Below are 6,051 nucleotides of genomic sequence, written 5' to 3' on the forward strand. Positions count from 1 at the left end.
GAGAAGCTATACTTGCTGGAAATCTGTGTAAGAAACAGTTACATTCCCCAGTTCTTTAATTCCACTCTATGACTTCTGACTGGTAACTCACAAAAGACAGCAACTGAACCACAATATATCCAAATATGGAGATAGCAAGAAAAGGGATGCACAGTTAGAAACACTTGGTTTTAAGCAAGGAATTTCAGAGAAGATCAGCATATTAACGAGTGTGACCCCTTTTCTCTTCACCCCTTTCCCATCACACAAAAACTCAGAAACCAAGCTCACAGCCATGCAGGCAGGAGAGAAGAGAATTTTTATTTGTGGAGAAACCAAAGTGTCCCAAAATGAGACATGATAAAATTTGAAGTCCCCCAGGTACAAAAATATCTCACTGCCAGACTAATCACCCTCAGTGACCCCAGCAGTTGATAAGCTATGCCTATCCAAAAAGACCAAGTCAACTTTTCAGATATTTACTCCTAAATATGAATATATAGCCAGGAATCAACAGACATTTATGGAAAGCTTATAGCAGGAGACTAGGGATCAAAACTAATAAGCATGTAATAGAAACTTAGAGAAAACAGACAATATAGAGAAATTATTTAAAAACCTCTACATAGAAAACCTAACTCATATTCTCTGTAAGACAAGAGAATATATTTTAACCTTGAAACAAGAGCATGATGTTAGAATAAAGAAACAATGAAAGAACAAGGGAAGTCTTTGGAAATTAAAAACATGATAACTAAAACATAAAATTCAATAAAATGGTTGGGAGATATAATTAAAGAAATTTCACAGGAAATAATGAACGAAGACAAGATTAGAAAATTGTGAATCAGTCCAGTGGGTCCAATATCTGAAAAGTAAGTATTCCAGGAGACAAAAAAAAAAACAAACAAAAAAAGTTATTCAGGAGAAAAATTACCAAAGATATTATGAGAAAAATTATCATAAATATAAAGTTTATTTTTCCATGTGAAATGTCTTAATGAGAGCACAATGAATAAACATTTTCAATAGGTATTGTGGTAAAATTTTAGGGTATGCAGGGTAAATGGAAGACTAGTAAAAGTATACTTTAAAAAACAGGAAACAGTGAAATTTCACTTCTCAATAGCAAATTGAGATACTAGAGGACTGTAAAAACTAATTTGAAACTTTTCTAAATAGAATTTAACAAATGGTCAAACTGCAAACACATAAGAGAGTATAATAAATAAATGTTCAGAGAAGAAAAGACTGAAAACTTTCCTATGTCTTACATATCTTTTCAGAAAGCTAGTAGAGAATGGCCTCTGCCGTAGCAAATACGTAGACTAAGAAAGAGGGAGAAATTGGATCTATGATAAGGTATTAAAAAATGTAACAGAAAACAGAAGAGAGTCTTACTATGAATGAAGATCCTGATTAGATTATGAAGAAAAAATGCTCCAGGGCAGAGGTCTCTATGAAACAAAAGGAATAAATATATTCCAAATAATTGGTTCATGCAGAAATGTATATGACTCAAAAACTGCAAATGAAAATATTAGGCAATTATTAATTCAAAGAAAATAGAAAGTCACACAGGAAAATAGTAATCACAGACATTACTTGGCTATAGGTCATAGTAACACATATATTGATTATTGCGTCAAACAACGGGATTGAGAGGGTGTGGGAAGAGGAGGAGTGCATAAGAGATAATATGTGTTTTCTATAATAGGAAGTCAATAGGAAAAAAACCAAAACAGATACAGCATAAAAGATCTTTGTTTTCAATTAGCTGTTTTCACTGGTCAGGAGTGATAGATTCCATCTGGATCCACTAATAACATTGTGTTTCAATTGTAGAACAAATTTGTTTCTTCCTTCTTTTTTCTTCATGTTGACCATTGGCTCTGAGCTGAACCTACTCATTGTCTTTCCGCACTTTCAGCATAAAAGCTAGTCTTAGGACCAATAATGGGGCTATTTACCAATTATTTAACAGATATCAATTATTTAACAGATATTATTTGACAAGAATACCTGTTTTTGATGTTGCTACAGGCATTAAATTTTATACAAATTTCTCTATGTTATAGTCTGACAGATCTTGTCAGGGAGCTGTACATTTATTCAACAGTCAACAGCATCTTATATAGTTTGGGCATTTGTACATACTAGTCAGGATTCTCCAGAGAAAAAGAACCAATAAAGGAGAAAGAGAGTGAGAATGAGACAGATTTATTATGAGGAACTGGCTTACAGATTATGGACACTGACAAATCCCACAGTCTTCCAGTAGGAAGTCCCAGTAGGAAGGCTTGAGAACAAAGGGAACTGATGGTGTGAGTTTCAGTACAAGGGCAGGAAAAGTCCAGTGTTTCAGTTCAACAGTCAAGCAGAAAGAAAAAGGGTCAAATTCTCATTTCTTTTGCCTCTTGTTCTGTTCAGGCCCTCAACAGATTGGATAATGCTCACCCACATTAGGGAGGGCAATATGCTTTACCGAGTGCACAGATCTCTAATGCTAATCTCATCTGGAAACATCCTCACAGACACATCCAGAAATAATGATAGCCAAATTTCAGGGCATGTCATGAGCCAGTCAAGCTGATATCTAAAATTAACAGTCCTGCATTCTAATGTTACACTTCATCTCTAGAAGACTTTACCTCATAAGGCTGGCTACCCTATCATATTAATGAGATGTACGATTAATCTTCAAAAAGGGTAAATGTTTCTGTACACAGGTTATAACATGATACAGATAATTATAAGGGATATCTCCAAGTATTATCAACATCTAGTTTTTCCTTTTCTTCCTATGGCTGGATAAGGACATGACTTTTGGCCAAAGATACAATTCCCTGTCTATTTCTCTGCATGATTAATTACATAGCAGTACTGCTATCACAATAAAGGGTTTTTCTTTTCTTTTTGAGACAGGATCTCACTGTGTTGCCTAGGCTGGAGTACAGTGGTGCAATCACAACTCACTGAAATCTCAGCCTCCTGGGCTCAAGCAGTCCTCCCACCACAGTCTCTCAAGTAGCTGGTACTGCAGACATTCACCAACACACCGGGCTAATTTTTGTATTTTTTCTAGAAATGTGGTCTCCCTACCTTGTGCAGGTTGTTCTGGAATTCCTGGGCCCAAGTGGTCCTCCCACCTTGGCCTCCCAAAGTGTTGGGATTACAGGTGTTAGTCACCATGCCTGGCCTGATTGAATTGTTTTAACAATGTATTAAATGTATTATATTAAATGTAAATTAAAAATGTATAATATGTAGGAGGCATTCTAAGAAAATTTACTTATCTCCTTTAATGTTTATAATAAGTCTGAGGAATATGCAATATTCCTGTATGTTGAACCACAGTGTATAAAGAAAATTACCCATGATTTTACTCAGCAAAAATGCTATAGCTAGATTTCGAAGTCAGCATGTTATTAAATTAAATTTATATGTTAATGACATAAATTTAACTGTGTTAAATTTACTTATATTATCTCCTTTTAGTTATTTATTACATAAGATAGCAAGCACAAACTTCAATAATGAAAAGGGCTTTTGTTTAGTGAAATAATGTTCAAGTAGGGTAAGTGCTAAGAGAGGATGAAAGAGAAAACTGAAGTGATGCGTTTTGTGCCACAGTGGAAAACCTTGCTCGTGCTCACTAGTAAAGGAAGGATAGGAGATACTGAATGCCACAGACACCAGCAAGAGAACACTTTGAAGATAAATACAAGAGGGGGTGTCGAGGTGGTTTTAGTTTGCTTTTTGTGTGTGTGTGTTTGTTTTTACATTCTAAAACTCAAGTATGATTTAATAAATAAATAAACATGGGATTTTATTTTCTGTTAGTTTTTAAAAATTATTACAGGTACATAATAATGGTGTATCATTATGGAGTACGGGTGACGTTTTGATACAGGCATATAACGTCTATGTGTTTTACAATATCTACAGTTAAAGGAATCCAGGAGCATCTGCCTATATTAAATCATTATAAACTCTTCCTTAGAATAGTTATCATTACTATTCTTATTACTATTACTATTATTATTACCAGGCAAGATTGCAACAGTGATGTAAATAACATGTGTCAAGAAGATTCCAGGGTGGCGGCTGGAAAGACAAATTTGGCTTGATCACTGGCCAATGAAAATATATTTAGCTGATAAACATGCTTCATTATGGCTATTTTTTCTTCTCTAAATAAGTTAGAATACCATATCAAAGATATTTAGAGCCAATATTTTAAATCATAGACTTCTAAGAATGTAAAATGTGCCAGTGATGAATGAGTATATAACTAACTGTGTTCAATATTGTTCCTGAGTAACATCTTTATAAAATAATTGTCATGGACAAAAACTTATTTGTGGTTCTCACTCACTGCCCTCATTTAAATGCATTCTTCTGTCTATTAAAAGACTTTCATTTTAGAATAAGTTCCTGTGAGATTTATTAATCAATACTTAGTCCATTCTATGTTATTATATCAAAGGTTTCTTCCCTCTAATTCAGTTTTTTCAGAATAAAGGAAGATATAAATAAAATATTACAGGATTCAGCAAATCTCTAAATATAATGCTGAATAAAAAAAGAATAACCTTTAAAGAAGGCATCGTTGATGGTATGCCAAATATTAGCGAAAATAAAGCATTTAAAAATCTATGCTTTAATAAAAAATGAATCACAATAAAGTCTGAGAAGATGTCATTATAAAATATTCTCAGTATTACATTTCTTACCCTGCTTTCATTCACATTCCTCCTGTGGAGGGTAACAATCCTTAAAGCTTTAACAATTCTGCTTTTCTCTTTTATAATTTTAGACAACATTAAAATCCTTAACTTTTTGGCAAGGTAAATGTTCTGTGATTTTTTCCCAATACAGTTAGATTTGATAAAAATTTAAAAATACATACACATATATATACACACACATATATAGGTAAGTGCACATATACATTTATGTATGAGTGCATATACATGTGCATATGTATATATTTTTAAATGCATCTATGCATATATAGTCTGATTTTGAATGTGTGTGCATTTGGAGATTGAGAAAGCATATGTGTCTCAAATAGAGAATTCACTCTTCAGTGCAGCAGGAAATGTGGGTTCAAGCTATTTCTGTTCATTAATAATAATAACTCTTATTGTCTGATCATTTAATATGTAGGAGGCATTCTAAGAAAATTTACTTATCTCCTTTAATGTTTATAATAAGTCTGTGGAATATGCAATGTTCCTATATGTTGAACCACAGTGTGAAAAGAAAATTACCCATGATTTTACTCAGCAAAAACGCTATAGCTAGAGTTTGAAGTCAGCATCTGTTGTTAAAAAAAATGACTGCTTAAGCTCCTCAATATACCCTTTTGTTCAATATTAAGCAGCAATAAATCAAGTGAATATGGAGTCTTCAAAAATGCAAACATATACTATATGAAAAAAATGGGAAAGGAGGTAACATATATCAAGCATTGATATTACAAGAGTTGGACTGCCTTCTTGAAAAACATATGGATCAATTCTCACAAGAGATAAAAAATGTGTTATAAGGAAATGAAATGTGGTGATAGCGTAGTGACTTCCCTTGAATACAGCAAATCAAAAAGCTCTGAACTGATAGAACAAAATAAAACCTGAAAACTAAGGAAATAGGTAGATCCAATGCTACTATCACTTATCTATGACATCCGTAGTAATGCTGTTTTTAAATGGGAAATGAAACTTTTGATTGGGTGGTGGAAATTCTTTGTTGTTTTTGTTGTATGTACTGCAACTGGTATTGCTTACGGCTGTTGCTGTCATGATAAAAAATGTAAACTAGGGGGGCGGAGCAAGATGGCCGAATAGGAACAGCTGCAGTCTCCAACTCCCAGCGCGACGGACACAGAAGACCAGTGATTTCTGCATTTTGAACTGAGGTACTGGGGTCATCTCACTAGTGAGTGCCGGACAATCGGTGCGGGTCAGCTGTTGCGGCCCGACCAGCGAGAGCTGAACCAGGGCGAGGCATCGCCTCACCTGGGAAGCGCAAGGGGGAAGGGAATCCCTTTTCCTAACCAGGGGAACT

Source organism: Colobus angolensis, unplaced genomic scaffold (assembly GCF_000951035.1).
Source record: "Colobus angolensis palliatus isolate OR3802 unplaced genomic scaffold, Cang.pa_1.0 Scaffold98, whole genome shotgun sequence".
NCBI classification, from domain to species: domain Eukaryota; kingdom Metazoa; phylum Chordata; class Mammalia; order Primates; family Cercopithecidae; genus Colobus; species Colobus angolensis.